We start from the raw sequence: 16,685 nt of genomic DNA, 5'->3' as shown, positions 1-16,685 counted from the left end.
TAACCCTAACCCTAACCCTAACCCTAACCCTAACCCTAACCCTAACCCTAACCCTAACCCTAACCCTAACCCTAACCCTAACCCTAACCCTAACCCTAACCCTAACCCTAACCCTAACCCTAACCCTAACCCTAACCCTAACCCTAACCCTAACCCTAACCCTAACCCTAACCCTAACCCTAACCCTAACCCTAACCCTAACCCTAACCCTAACCCTAACCCTAACCCTAACCCTAACCCTAACCCTAACCCTAACCCTAACCCTAACCCTAACCCTAACCCTAACCCTAACCCTAACCCTAACCCTAACCCTAACCCTAACCCTAACCCTAACCCTAACCCTAACCCTAACCCTAACCCTAACCCTAACCCTAACCCTAACCCTAACCCTAACCCTAACCCTAACCCTAACCCTAACCCTAACCCTAACCCTAACCCTAACCCTAACCCTAACCCTAACCCTAACCCTAACCCTAACCCTAACCCTAACCCTAACCCTAACCCTAACCCTAACCCTAACCCTAACCCTAACCCTAACCCTAACCCTAACCCTAACCCTAACCCTAACCCTAACCCTAACCCTAACCCTAACCCTAACCCTAACCCTAACCCTAACCCTAACCCTAACCCTAACCCTAACCCTAACCCTAACCCTAACCCTAACCCTAACCCTAACCCTAACCCTAACCCTAACCCTAACCCTAACCCTAACCCTAACCCTAACCCTAACCCTAACCCTAACCCTAACCCTAACCCTAACCCTAACCCTAACCCTAACCCTAACCCTAACCCTAACCCTAACCCTAACCCTAACCCTAACCCTAACCCTAACCCTAACCCTAACCCTAACCCTAACCCTAACCCTAACCCTAACCCTAACCCTAACCCTAACCCTAACCCTAACCCTAACCCTAACCCTAACCCTAACCCTAACCCTAACCCTAACCCTAACCCTAACCCTAACCCTAACCCTAACCCTAACCCTAACCCTAACCCTAACCCTAACCCTAACCCTAACCCTAACCCTAACCCTAACCCTAACCCTAACCCTAACCCTAACCCTAACCCTAACCCTAACCCTAACCCTAACCCTAACCCTAACCCTAACCCTAACCCTAACCCTAACCCTAACCCTAACCCTAACCCTAACCCTAACCCTAACCCTAACCCTAACCCTAACCCTAACCCTAACCCTAACCCTAACCCTAACCCTAACCCTAACCCTAACCCTAACCCTAACCCTAACCCTAACCCTAACCCTAACCCTAACCCTAACCCTAACCCTAACCCTAACCCTAACCCTAACCCTAACCCTAACCCTAACCCTAACCCTAACCCTAACCCTAACCCTAACCCTAACCCTAACCCTAACCCTAACCCTAACCCTAACCCTAACCCTAACCCTAACCCTAACCCTAACCCTAACCCTAACCCTAACCCTAACCCTAACCCTAACCCTAACCCTAACCCTAACCCTAACCCTAACCCTAACCCTAACCCTAACCCTAACCCTAACCCTAACCCTAACCCTAACCCTAACCCTAACCCTAACCCTAACCCTAACCCTAACCCTAACCCTAACCCTAACCCTAACCCTAACCCTAACCCTAACCCTAACCCTAACCCTAACCCTAACCCTAACCCTAACCCTAACCCTAACCCTAACCCTAACCCTAACCCTAACCCTAACCCTAACCCTAACCCTAACCCTAACCCTAACCCTAACCCTAACCCTAACCCTAACCCTAACCCTAACCCTAACCCTAACCCTAACCCTAACCCTAACCCTAACCCTAACCCTAACCCTAACCCTAACCCTAACCCTAACCCTAACCCTAACCCTAACCCTAACCCTAACCCTAACCCTAACCCTAACCCTAACCCTAACCCTAACCCTAACCCTAACCCTAACCCTAACCCTAACCCTAACCCTAACCCTAACCCTAACCCTAACCCTAACCCTAACCCTAACCCTAACCCTAACCCTAACCCTAACCCTAACCCTAACCCTAACCCTAACCCTAACCCTAACCCTAACCCTAACCCTAACCCTAACCCTAACCCTAACCCTAACCCTAACCCTAACCCTAACCCTAACCCTAACCCTAACCCTAACCCTAACCCTAACCCTAACCCTAACCCTAACCCTAACCCTAACCCTAACCCTAACCCTAACCCTAACCCTAACCCTAACCCTAACCCTAACCCTAACCCTAACCCTAACCCTAACCCTAACCCTAACCCTAACCCTAACCCTAACCCTAACCCTAACCCTAACCCTAACCCTAACCCTAACCCTAACCCTAACCCTAACCCTAACCCTAACCCTAACCCTAACCCTAACCCTAACCCTAACCCTAACCCTAACCCTAACCCTAACCCTAACCCTAACCCTAACCCTAACCCTAACCCTAACCCTAACCCTAACCCTAACCCTAACCCTAACCCTAACCCTAACCCTAACCCTAACCCTAACCCTAACCCTAACCCTAACCCTAACCCTAACCCTAACCCTAACCCTAACCCTAACCCTAACCCTAACCCTAACCCTAACCCTAACCCTAACCCTAACCCTAACCCTAACCCTAACCCTAACCCTAACCCTAACCCTAACCCTAACCCTAACCCTAACCCTAACCCTAACCCTAACCCTAACCCTAACCCTAACCCTAACCCTAACCCTAACCCTAACCCTAACCCTAACCCTAACCCTAACCCTAACCCTAACCCTAACCCTAACCCTAACCCTAACCCTAACCCTAACCCTAACCCTAACCCTAACCCTAACCCTAACCCTAACCCTAACCCTAACCCTAACCCTAACCCTAACCCTAACCCTAACCCTAACCCTAACCCTAACCCTAACCCTAACCCTAACCCTAACCCTAACCCTAACCCTAACCCTAACCCTAACCCTAACCCTAACCCTAACCCTAACCCTAACCCTAACCCTAACCCTAACCCTAACCCTAACCCTAACCCTAACCCTAACCCTAACCCTAACCCTAACCCTAACCCTAACCCTAACCCTAACCCTAACCCTAACCCTAACCCTAACCCTAACCCTAACCCTAACCCTAACCCTAACCCTAACCCTAACCCTAACCCTAACCCTAACCCTAACCCTAACCCTAACCCTAACCCTAACCCTAACCCTAACCCTAACCCTAACCCTAACCCTAACCCTAACCCTAACCCTAACCCTAACCCTAACCCTAACCCTAACCCTAACCCTAACCCTAACCCTAACCCTAACCCTAACCCTAACCCTAACCCTAACCCTAACCCTAACCCTAACCCTAACCCTAACCCTAACCCTAACCCTAACCCTAACCCTAACCCTAACCCTAACCCTAACCCTAACCCTAACCCTAACCCTAACCCTAACCCTAACCCTAACCCTAACCCTAACCCTAACCCTAACCCTAACCCTAACCCTAACCCTAACCCTAACCCTAACCCTAACCCTAACCCTAACCCTAACCCTAACCCTAACCCTAACCCTAACCCTAACCCTAACCCTAACCCTAACCCTAACCCTAACCCTAACCCTAACCCTAACCCTAACCCTAACCCTAACCCTAACCCTAACCCTAACCCTAACCCTAACCCTAACCCTAACCCTAACCCTAACCCTAACCCTAACCCTAACCCTAACCCTAACCCTAACCCTAACCCTAACCCTAACCCTAACCCTAACCCTAACCCTAACCCTAACCCTAACCCTAACCCTAACCCTAACCCTAACCCTAACCCTAACCCTAACCCTAACCCTAACCCTAACCCTAACCCTAACCCTAACCCTAACCCTAACCCTAACCCTAACCCTAACCCTAACCCTAACCCTAACCCTGTTCACCATAGACATTGACAGCCTGTATACAAACATCGACATCGATGAGGGTATTCAGGCTGTCAAAAATGTCTTCTACAAGTACCGCGACGTCAGCAGGCCCGAGAAGGAGATCCTACAGCTCCTTGAAATTAATTTGAGGAGAAACGACTTTGAGTTTGACGGTCGTTTCTACCTCCAAATTAAGGGCACTGCTATGGGCAAGAAATTTGCACCGGCGTATGCCAACATTTTTATGGCAGAGTGGGAGACCTCTGCTTTGGCCGCCTGCCCAAAACGTCCCCTTTATTATTTTCGGTACCTGGATGACATCTGGGGTGTTTGGACGCATTCCAGTGAGGAGTTCAGCGTGTTTTTGAACACGCTTAACACTCACAACAAAAATATCACCATCAAGTCGACCATTAGCAGTACTTCTGTCGACTTTTTGGACACCACTACATTCAAGGGTCCCGACTTTGCTATTACGCAACACTTGGACATCCGGGTGTTCTTCAAGGAGACCGACACCCATGCGCTCCTTTACAGAAGCAGCTTCCACCCCACGCATACCTTTGCGGGGTTGGTGAAATCCCAATTATTGAGGTTTCATCGTATCTGCACCAGACGGGAGGACTTCCTGGGGGCCTCGAGGACCCTCTTTTCTGCTCTGATGAGGAGGGGCTATTCCAGGTCCTTCCTCAGACGGCAGTTGAGGGGCTTCTTGGACCCTAGGGGACCTCCCCCTGGGACAGACATGATTCCTCTGATCACCACCTACTCTCCTTCGGCTGCGCGGGCCGCCTGGAAGGTCAAAAACCACTTCCGGGTCTTTGTGGAGAGTAGTGGGAGGCTGCCTGGTCGCTATGTGGTGCCGGCCTACCGCAAGAACCCCAACTTGAATGATCAGTTGGTCAGGGCCAGGGTCTGCTCATTGAGAGACCCGCCCTCCACCAAGAGGGACGCCCTTGTCCGCCACTCACAATGGTTGGTGAACCCCCATAACCGCAAGGTTTTCCAGCCGTTGTGCCGTGGCGGCCGACACACACAGAACTGCGTGTATGTCATCCGTTGTCAGCAATGTGGGTGCATGTACGTGGGCGAGACGGGCAATACCTTAGCCAGGAGATTCGCCCAGCACAAATACAACATTGTTAGACAAAAAAATACCAACACTCACCTGGTTCAGCATTTCCTCCTGCACGGATGGTCTTCCGTCCGGGTGACTGTCGTAGAGACGGATCCTAAATGGAGCCTCGCCCAACGTCACAGGGCAGAGCTCCTGTGGATCTCCAAATTGGGCACCAGACATCCGGGGGGCCTAAATGAGATGTAAGTGTCAGTCCGTTGGATTGTAGACGGACAGTGCACATCCCCTTCTCCTAACCCTAACCCTAACCCCTCCCCCAACCCTAACCCTAACCCTAACCCCTCCCCCAACCCTAACCCTAACCCTAACCCCAACCCTAACCCTAACCCTAACCCTAACCCTAAATCCTTACCATAAACCTAATCAGCCAGTGCCTCCAATCCTCTTACGGCTCTCGCTTTTCCTCATTTGGACCCCTTGGACCTGACACCTGTTTATCAGAACAGAAGTAGACACATTCAACAACGTCTAAAAACACTCACCGGAGCATGGTGTCACATACACACACACACATACATTCAGAGCATCACATTTGGAGGTTACAGGGAACATCCTCTGCTCACTCTCCTCAATACTGAAGCCCTAGGTTACATATACAAGGTGCTTTTGTATTATTTCACCCTGAATGTCCTTGTGTTTGTTTATTGTTTATAAATTATATTATATTATATAATTTATATCATATTATATTGTATTATATCATACATTATATATCAATAACAATGTTTATCTCTTCATGTTATTGTTCTAGCAGACAAGTTTGTGCAATAGCATCCTTGGGCTTCAGTGGGTCTAATTGTTATTGTCATTGTTCTTCACTTGTGTTTGGGTCAAAACTTCTATTTTGAAGGCCAACTTGTGTATGACGTGGACCCCACCCCTTTATTCGAATGTTTTACGACTATTGACACCTTACGACTGCACTACCTCTTGCAAACGGCAAGGTTAAAAGGCTGACCTTAGCCTACCTGTCGTGCTAACCTGCTAACTCTTTACAAACGAGTCAGGCCTGATGAAGGTATTCTACCGAAACGTTGCCATCTGACTCGTTTCATGTAAATATACTTCTTTTCCACTTTTCATATTTTTTATACACATTGTAGTATTTTTTCTCTGTTTGTTTACTCACCGAGTCCAGCTGGCCTGGGCGAGGAGCGACGCTTTCGTTCCTCTAGTCGCTATTTTCTGTAAATAAACAGCCTATTTTTGATACTACATGTGCTATGATTATTCACGATATTGTCCGGTGGCTTATTAGCGCGATGTTTAGCATATTTTTGCAACCAAAGACATCGGTTGCTTGCTAAATGCTATCAGCCATAGACCGGAAGTGCTCCCCTTGACCCCGGCGGAAGTCCCGCCCACGAGCACGCCGTTCCTCTTTGTTTACAAAAGGAACGGATAAAGACAATTTTTGTTTTTACAAAGCGAACACATTTTTGTTTCGCAAACCATTTTCACCACCATCTACACCAGCGGCATTAAAATTATAATTTTAAATAATGTCACGATGGTACGATGGTGCACGGCTTCCTGTTTGGTCGGGGCGAAGGCTCGGACCGGGACAGCAGGCTGCGCCTCCAGAGTGGCCTGCTTGTTCAGAGGATTATTATTATGATGACCATCAGGATTATTATGATTATGAGGATAATTTTCCTGAGCCGCACGAGCAGCTGCCCCCAATGACTTATGCGGATGTGGTACGGGGATACCTCAATTCCCTTCCCGTTCGCCCCTACCCGCAGACACGCCGCCATTTTGAAGACGAATTCCAAGAGGAGCGCGCCAGCGCCCCCCAGTGGAATGATGGGTGGAACACACGCCCAGCACAAAATAACTTTGTGCCTTCAAGACATCACTCTCCTGGATATTTGAGACCACATTTTTCACCTCCAAGACGTCCCCGCAATCCTCCTCGTCCACTCGGGAGGCGCCAGGACTCTTCCAGGAGGGAGGGGCCGCGTCAATATTCCGGCAGAGACAGGGACTTTGTACCTTCAAGGCAATATGTCTTACCGGAATATTCACCTCAAGGACGTCCCCGCGTTCCTCCCCGTCCCAAGAAGAAGGGCAAAAAGGGCAAGAAGCAACAGAACGCTTCTCGGAAGAAGGCACCCCCGGACAATTCCCCAATTTCCATGGAGGGGAATTTAAAAGCCCAGTGTTTTTATAACATTGTTAAAATCACACATCACCTTATCAATGTTACTAAAGACACTTACCCCCAATCCATAATAAAAATGCGTGAGACGCTGGCCACTATGATTAAACCAGCGGTCACCAACATTGAGATTGAGGTTTTGATCAGGGCCAATGCCAATACTTGGGCATCAACAACTGTCGAAATTTTAAGACAACATTACAATGACACTCTGGAAAAAGAATTGGGCAAGATAACCAGTTTTATTCACGAGAGTTGGAGACCCGCTTTTGAGCTGGCTGTTACATGGGCAAAAAAACACTTGGGGAAAAGATTGTTGGGGGACACCCTCAAGCAGGCCGAGGCCCTCATTGTCGCAGCCTTTGCCGACCCCTCTGTCAACGCTGGGGGGGCACGCCCGGCCCAGCCCTTACCGGTCCAGGCTGCCACCCCGGCACCGGAGGTGGTACACCCGGCCCGGTCTATACCGGTCCAGACTACCACCCTGGTATCGGTGGGTACCCTCACTGACCCTATGGGCCCAGTTGGGGCTCCTGACTTGGCACGGGCAAGAAGCCCCCCAGCTCAGATAGTCACTCGGGCTTCGGTGGCTACCAGCACCGACGCTGTCGCCCCAGATTGGTCTCCCGAGGCGGACCGTCCAGCAATCCCCCCAATCCGGATGGCCCCCATCTTCCTTCCTCGCCGGCCGCCGACTCCTGCAGTGGCGGAACCTCCCAAGGAGCAGAGGATGACCACGCGCCGAGCTCCGGACAGCAGACCCGCCAAAGACAGCATCGGTGAGGATCTCCCGACCCGGCCCATTCCTGCACGTCGCAGGCTACTTCCTCTGGGATCACCTGCAAGACAAGACACACAGGATACCCCCACTCAGACCGAGGACGACGATGAATCACCACGTGGGTCCACAGTCTCTGGGCAAAACAACACCCAGGATACCCCCACAAGTGGGTTCACAGTCTCCGGGGAAAGCAAAACCCAGGAGACCCCCACTCAGACTGAGTACTACGGTTACTCACCAATGGGGCCCACGCTTCATTCGCCCCTCCTCATTGATCTTCAGCACCAGGAACAGGGACAGGATCTTGCTTCGATGCTGTCCCCAAGCATCTCTCCTGTGGCCGCCGCTACCCCCGTCTCATCCCCGCTCCAGCTTCACATGGAAGATGAGACGACACCACAAGGTGAATTTTCACCACAGGGGCCCACACTTTCCGGGACCCCTAGGGAGGACTGTGAAGACTCACCTTCATACCTTTTGCGGAAGACGCTCCCTGGGGAGATGCTTCCTCAGGAGTCCCCCGATTGGTCACATTTGTTCCCCGGGACACTAAAAAAGAAACCACATGGGGAGCCTTTGGTCCCAGGTACTCCACTGTCTATTTCAGATTGTGTCCAGTTGGTAGAGGATGTTACCTGCTCCTCCCCCCGTAGACCCACTAGACATATGGGCTCTCAGAGGAGGATGATGGATTGGAAGTTGTCGGCCACCAAGAAGTACTTGATGATCGGCGACTGCAATCTCTCTCATCTTCCTCCTTTTCATATCGACGACCTTCAGATCGATAGTTACCCGGACGCCAATTTTCGACACGCGGAGGCCATCCTGCGCAAAACCATAATTGCTGTCCCGGTGGAAGTGTTGGTACTTTCCTTTGGGATCCATCACCGTGAGCAGAAAGTGAAGGAGACTGCTATTAAGCAGCTCCAAGGGGCACTCAGGGCAGCCGCGCTTACCTTCCCACGGGCCCGAGTGCTAATCCCCCTGATCAATTTTTCGGCAGCCCTGCCCGCTGAGCAAAAAGCCAACCTTGGGCTGCTGAATCTTTGCATCAGGAACAATTACGCTCACATCCCGGCTCTCGACGGCCGGGACTTTGAGACCCAACCTGACCTGATCCACTGGACTCAGGACACTGCCAAGTTGATGCTCAAGCACTGGCTTGAGTTTTTAAACTTGGCATCCCCATAATCCCGTTGGTTCGGGGGGGTAATAAGAACGTGATAAATTTGGCCCGTAATTTCACGCCAACCCCGTCACACATCTCCCTCCTTAATAAGGGCCTCAACTTTATTCCTTCCACTAACCTCAGTAGCGACTGGCATCATCAACTTCAATTTGACCTCCAGCGCTACCATAGACGTGTCAAACTTGAGGTGTATTATGAGAATCAAGATTCTCCAGGACCCACACCTTTCACAGCCCGCTCCGGCTGGGAGCCCTCACCTGGACTTATGCCTCCGGAATTCCAGGCTATGGTCCGGTCCGATGGGCTTTCCGTGTCCGGTTCGGGCTGCGCACCTGCGGTCGCTCCCAATTTGACACCGGAAGAAGTTGAGGCCCTTCAAAATCTAAAAAGAAACAAGCACATTGTCATCAAACCAGCTGACAAGGGGAGTGCTGTTGTCATTTTTGACAGGTCACAATATTTATGGGAGGGTTCCCGGCAGTTGAGTGACATGACGTATTACAAACCACTGCCGGAACCAATTTATCCCCAGACCATCCCCATGGTAGGCAAGATTCTGGATAATCTTCGCCTCAAAAAATTCATAAATTTTAAACAACAGAGGTATCTCATGGGGGAGCGTGATCCTCGCCCCCGCAGGTTTTACATGCTCCCTAAAATTCACAAGGAGCCAGACAAGTGGAGCAAGCCCCACGAGATCCCTCCGGGCCGCCCCATTGTGTCTGACTGCGGCAGCGAGACGTACAGAACGGCAGAGTTTATCGACCATTTTTTAACTCCGCTCTCCGTTCTGCACGACAGCTACCTCAGAGATACCTATGACTTTATAGATAAAATCAAGAGTGTGAACATTCCCCCAGATGCCATCCTGTTCACCATAGACATTGACAGCCTGTATACAAACATCGACATCGATGAGGGTATTCAGGCTGTCAAAAATGTCTTCTACAAGTACCGCGACGTCAGCAGGCCCGAGAAGGAGATCCTACAGCTCCTTGAAATTAATTTGAGGAGAAACGACTTTGAGTTTGACGGTCGTTTCTACCTCCAAATTAAGGGCACTGCTATGGGCAAGAAATTTGCACCGGCGTATGCCAACATTTTTATGGCAGAGTGGGAGACCTCTGCTTTGGCCGCCTGCCCAAAACGTCCCCTTTATTATTTTCGGTACCTGGATGACATCTGGGGTGTTTGGACGCATTCCAGTGAGGAGTTCAGCGTGTTTTTGAACACGCTTAACACTCACAACAAAAATATCACCATCAAGTCGACCATTAGCAGTACTTCTGTCGACTTTTTGGACACCACTACATTCAAGGGTCCCGACTTTGCTATTACGCAACACTTGGACATCCGGGTGTTCTTCAAGGAGACCGACACCCATGCGCTCCTTTACAGAAGCAGCTTCCACCCCACGCATACCTTTGCGGGGTTGGTGAAATCCCAATTATTGAGGTTTCATCGTATCTGCACCAGACGGGAGGACTTCCTGGGGGCCTCGAGGACCCTCTTTTCTGCTCTGATGAGGAGGGGCTATTCCAGGTCCTTCCTCAGACGGCAGTTGAGGGGCTTCTTGGACCCTAGGGGACCTCCCCCTGGGACAGACATGATTCCTCTGATCACCACCTACTCTCCTTCGGCTGCGCGGGCCGCCTGGAAGGTCAAAAACCACTTCCGGGTCTTTGTGGAGAGTAGTGGGAGGCTGCCTGGTCGCTATGTGGTGCCGGCCTACCGCAAGAACCCCAACTTGAATGATCAGTTGGTCAGGGCCAGGGTCTGCTCATTGAGAGACCCGCCCTCCACCAAGAGGGACGCCCTTGTCCGCCACTCACAATGGTTGGTGAACCCCCATAACCGCAAGGTTTTCCAGCCGTTGTGCCGTGGCGGCCGACACACACAGAACTGCGTGTATGTCATCCGTTGTCAGCAATGTGGGTGCATGTACGTGGGCGAGACGGGCAATACCTTAGCCAGGAGATTCGCCCAGCACAAATACAACATTGTTAGACAAAAAAATACCAACACTCACCTGGTTCAGCATTTCCTCCTGCACGGATGGTCTTCCGTCCGGGTGACTGTCGTAGAGACGGATCCTAAATGGAGCCTCGCCCAACGTCACAGGGCAGAGCTCCTGTGGATCTCCAAATTGGGCACCAGACATCCGGGGGGCCTAAATGAGATGTAAGTGTCAGTCCGTTGGATTGTAGACGGACAGTGCACATCCCCTTCTCCTAACCCTAACCCTAACCCCTCCCCCAACCCTAACCCTAACCCTAACCCCTCCCCCAACCCTAACCCTAACCCTAACCCCAACCCTAACCCTAACCCTAACCCTAACCCTAAATCCTTACCATAAACCTAACCCTAACCCTAACCCTAACCCTAACCCTAACCCTAACCCTAACCCTAACCCTAACCCTAACCCTAACCCTAACCCTAACCCCTAACCCCTAACCCTAACCCTAACCCTAACCCTAACCCTAACCCTAACCCTAACCCTAACCCTAACCCTAACCCTAACCCTAACCCTAACCCTAACCCTAACCCTAACCCTAACCCTAACCCTAACCCTAACCCTAACCCTAACCCTAACCCTACCCTAACCCTAACCCTAACCCTAACCCTAACCCTAACCCTAACCCTAACCCTAACCCTAACCCTAACCCTAACCCTAACCCTAACCCTAACCCTAACCCTAACCCTAACCCTAACCCTAACCCTAACCCTAACCCTAACCCTAACCCTAACCCTAACCCTAACCCTAACCCTAACCCTAACCCTAACCCTAACCCTAACCCTAACCCTAACCCTAACCCTAACCCTAACCCTAACCCTAACCCTAACCCTAACCCTAACCCTAACCCTAACCCTAACCCTAACCCTAACCCTAACCCTAACCCTAACCCTAACCCTAACCCTAACCCTAACCCTAACCCTAACCCTAACCCTAACCCTAACCCTAACCCTAACCCTAACCCTAACCCTAACCCTAACCCTAACCCTAACCCTAACCCTAACCCTAACCCTAACCCTAACCCTAACCCTAACCCTAACCCTACCCCTAACCCTAACCCTAACCCTAACCCTAACCCTAACCCTAACCCTAACCCTAACCCTAACCCCTAACCCTAACCCTAACCCTAACCCTAACCCTAACCCTAACCCTAACCCTAACCCTAACCCTAACCCTAACCCTAACCCTAACCCTACCCTAACCCTAACCCTAACCCTAACCCTAACCCTAACCCTAACCCTAACCCTAACCCTAACCCTAACCCTAACCCTAACCCTAACCCTAACCCTAACCCTAACCCTAACCCTAACCCTAACCCGGACAGCGCATATTCCCTTTTCCCTCCCCCTAACCCTAACCCTAACCCCCCAACACCTAACTAGCCAGTGCCTCCAGTCTGCCGTTGGGGTGGCATCCTGCCCTTTGTGCGCCCCCCCCTTGGGGCTCTGTTGGGCATTGCTGGGATGTGGTGAAGGGCTGATGATAATCAGACACATTCTAAAATTGGGGTCAGAGGTCACAGACGCCGAGGAACCATCTGGACGTGTGTTTATGAAATACTTACCTGGATTTGTTTGAGTTTTCCTGTATATTTTTGCAGTGATACTTACCTGTACATATTTTGCAGTGTTTTTCCTATCTGTATATACTTTGCAGTGATTTGTTTAGTTTAGTGTGTGGTGTGATTATTGTCTTATTTTGGATTGATTTTCCCACACCTGGCTTCTTCCTCGGCTCTCTGACGAGCAAACTAAACGACTGCAGGTGTGAGCTGTAGCCCCGCCCCCTGCAGAGCTCTAGTAAAATCCTCCCCCTTCCACAGCTCCATTTGGAAAAAGGCTCCAGCGGATGAGGTGGCCATCTTGCTGGAGACCTCAAGTGTGGAAGCTTTACATGCCTGATGAGGCCAAACAGGCCGAAACGCGTCGCATGTTCATAAAAATAATGAAGAAATTGGTTGATGTGTCTGACACCGCTCTCGGCGTTGTCCGATTGGGGTCCCCTGGGGGGGTGTGCTCTGGGTGTGGGGTCACTCTGGCAGGCTGTAGACGGACAGCGCATATTCCCTTTTCCCTCCCCCTAACCCTAACCCTAACCCCCCAACACCTAACTAGCCAGTGCCTCCAGTCTGCCGTTGGGGTGGCATCCTGCCCTTTGTGCGCCCCCCCCTTGGGGCTCTGTTGGGCATTGCTGGGATGTGGTGAAGGGCTGATGATAATCAGACACATTCTAAAATTGGGGTCAGAGGTCACAGACGCCGAGGAACCATCTGGACGTGTGTTTATGAAATACTTACCTGGATTTGTTTGAGTTTTCCTGTATATTTTTGCAGTGATACTTACCTGTACATATTTTGCAGTGTTTTTCCTATCTGTATATACTTTGCAGTGATTTGTTTAGTTTAGTGTGTGGTGTGATTATTGTCTTATTTTGGATTGATTTTCCCACACCTGGCTTCTTCCTCGGCTCTCTGACGAGCAAACTAAACGACTGCAGGTGTGAGCTGTAGCCCCGCCCCCTGCAGAGCTCTAGTAAAATCCTCCCCCTTCCACAGCTCCATTTGGAAAAAGGCTCCAGCGGATGAGGTGGCCATCTTGCTGGAGACCTCAAGTGTGGAAGCTTTACATGCCTGATGAGGCCAAACAGGCCGAAACGCGTCGCATGTTCATAAAAATAATGAAGAAATTGGTTGATGTGTCTGACACCGCTCTCGGCGTTGTCCGATTGGGGTCCCCTGGGGGGGTGTGCTCTGGGTGTGGGGTCACTCTGGCAGGCTGTAGACGGACAGCGCATATTCCCTTTTCCCTCCCCCTAACCCTAACCCTAACCCCCCAACACCTAACTAGCCAGTGCCTCCAGTCTGCCGTTGGGGTGGCATCCTGCCCTTTGTGCGCCCCCCCCTTGGGGCTCTGTTGGGCATTGCTGGGATGTGGTGAAGGGCTGATGATAATCAGACACATTCTAAAATTGGGGTCAGAGGTCACAGACGCCGAGGAACCATCTGGACGTGTGTTTATGAAATACTTACCTGGATTTGTTTGAGTTTTCCTGTATATTTTTGCAGTGATACTTACCTGTACATATTTTGCAGTGTTTTTCCTATCTGTATATACTTTGCAGTGATTTGTTTAGTTTAGTGTGTGGTGTGATTATTGTCTTATTTTGGATTGATTTTCCCACACCTGGCTTCTTCCTCGGCTCTCTGACGAGCAAACTAAACGACTGCAGGTGTGAGCTGTAGCCCCGCCCCCTGCAGAGCTCTAGTAAAATCCTCCCCCTTCCACAGCTCCATTTGGAAAAAGGCTCCAGCGGATGAGGTGGCCATCTTGCTGGAGACCTCAAGTGTGGAAGCTTTACATGCCTGATGAGGCCAAACAGGCCGAAACGCGTCGCATGTTCATAAAAATAATGAAGAAATTGGTTGATGTGTCTGACACCGCTCTCGGCGTTGTCCGATTGGGGTCCCCTGGGGGGGTGTGCTCTGGGTGTGGGGTCACTCTGGCAGGCTGTAGACGGACAGCGCATATTCCCTTTTCCCTCCCCCTAACCCTAACCCTAACCCCCCAACACCTAACTAGCCAGTGCCTCCAGTCTGCCGTTGGGGTGGCATCCTGCCCTTTGTGCGCCCCCCCCTTGGGGCTCTGTTGGGCATTGCTGGGATGTGGTGAAGGGCTGATGATAATCAGACACATTCTAAAATTGGGGTCAGAGGTCACAGACGCCGAGGAACCATCTGGACGTGTGTTTATGAAATACTTACCTGGATTTGTTTGAGTTTTCCTGTATATTTTTGCAGTGATACTTACCTGTACATATTTTGCAGTGTTTTTCCTATCTGTATATACTTTGCAGTGATTTGTTTAGTTTAGTGTGTGGTGTGATTATTGTCTTATTTTGGATTGATTTTCCCACACCTGGCTTCTTCCTCGGCTCTCTGACGAGCAAACTAAACGACTGCAGGTGTGAGCTGTAGCCCCGCCCCCTGCAGAGCTCTAGTAAAATCCTCCCCCTTCCACAGCTCCATTTGGAAAAAGGCTCCAGCGGATGAGGTGGCCATCTTGCTGGAGACCTCAAGTGTGGAAGCTTTACATGCCTGATGAGGCCAAACAGGCCGAAACGCGTCGCATGTTCATAAAAATAATGAAGAAATTGGTTGATGTGTCTGACACCGCTCTCGGCGTTGTCCGATTGGGGTCCCCTGGGGGGGTGTGCTCTGGGTGTGGGGTCACTCTGGCAGGCTGTAGACGGACAGCGCATATTCCCTTTTCCCTCCCCCTAACCCTAACCCTAACCCCCCAACACCTAACTAGCCAGTGCCTCCAGTCTGCCGTTGGGGTGGCATCCTGCCCTTTGTGCGCCCCCCCCTTGGGGCTCTGTTGGGCATTGCTGGGATGTGGTGAAGGGCTGATGATAATCAGACACATTCTAAAATTGGGGTCAGAGGTCACAGACGCCGAGGAACCATCTGGACGTGTGTTTATGAAATACTTACCTGGATTTGTTTGAGTTTTCCTGTATATTTTTGCAGTGATACTTACCTGTACATATTTTGCAGTGTTTTTCCTATCTGTATATACTTTGCAGTGATTTGTTTAGTTTAGTGTGTGGTGTGATTATTGTCTTATTTTGGATTGATTTTCCCACACCTGGCTTCTTCCTCGGCTCTCTGACGAGCAAACTAAACGACTGCAGGTGTGAGCTGTAGCCCCGCCCCCTGCAGAGCTCTAGTAAAATCCTCCCCCTTCCACAGCTCCATTTGGAAAAAGGCTCCAGCGGATGAGGTGGCCATCTTGCTGGAGACCTCAAGTGTGGAAGCTTTACATGCCTGATGAGGCCAAACAGGCCGAAACGCGTCGCATGTTCATAAAAATAATGAAGAAATTGGTTGATGTGTCTGACACCGCTCTCGGCGTTGTCCGATTGGGGTCCCCTGGGGGGGTGTGCTCTGGGTGTGGGGTCACTCTGGCAGGCTGTAGACGGACAGCGCATATTCCCTTTTCCCTCCCCCTAACCCTAACCCTAACCCCCCAACACCTAACTAGCCAGTGCCTCCAGTCTGCCGTTGGGGTGGCATCCTGCCCTTTGTGCGCCCCCCCCTTGGGGCTCTGTTGGGCATTGCTGGGATGTGGTGAAGGGCTGATGATAATCAGACACATTCTAAAATTGGGGTCAGAGGTCACAGACGCCGAGGAACCATCTGGACGTGTGTTTATGAAATACTTACCTGGATTTGTTTGAGTTTTCCTGTATATTTTTGCAGTGATACTTACCTGTACATATTTTGCAGTGTTTTTCCTATCTGTATATACTTTGCAGTGATTTGTTTAGTTTAGTGTGTGGTGTGATTATTGTCTTATTTTGGATTGATTTTCCCACACCTGGCTTCTTCCTCGGCTCTCTGACGAGCAAACTAAACGACTGCAGGTGTGAGCTGTAGCCCCGCCCCCTGCAGAGCTCTAGTAAAATCCTCCCCCTTCCACAGCTCCATTTGGAAAAAGGCTCCAGCGGATGAGGTGGCCATCTTGCTGGAGACCTCAAGTGTGGAAGCTTTACATGCC

The 16,685-nt window shown here is 50.7% G+C and overlaps 1 long non-coding RNA gene across 1 annotated transcript; it reads right to left on the bottom strand.

The window, feature by feature from the left end:
* Positions 1-4,990: 4,990 nt before the first annotated feature.
* Positions 4,991-6,361, bottom strand: LOC133663706 (uncharacterized). Its single transcript, XR_009828393.1, has 3 exons — positions 6,112-6,361; positions 5,335-5,412; positions 4,991-5,153 (listed from the first exon to the last, which is right to left on the bottom strand). It is a non-coding gene; the product is annotated as an uncharacterized LOC133663706 (long non-coding RNA).
* Positions 6,362-16,685: the final 10,324 nt, after the last annotated feature.

This window comes from Entelurus aequoreus, linkage group LG13 (genome assembly GCF_033978785.1).
Source record: "Entelurus aequoreus isolate RoL-2023_Sb linkage group LG13, RoL_Eaeq_v1.1, whole genome shotgun sequence".
In the NCBI taxonomy this organism is placed as follows: Eukaryota; Metazoa; Chordata; class Actinopteri; order Syngnathiformes; family Syngnathidae; genus Entelurus; species Entelurus aequoreus.
This window is presented reverse-complemented; position numbering and strand designations above follow the sequence as displayed.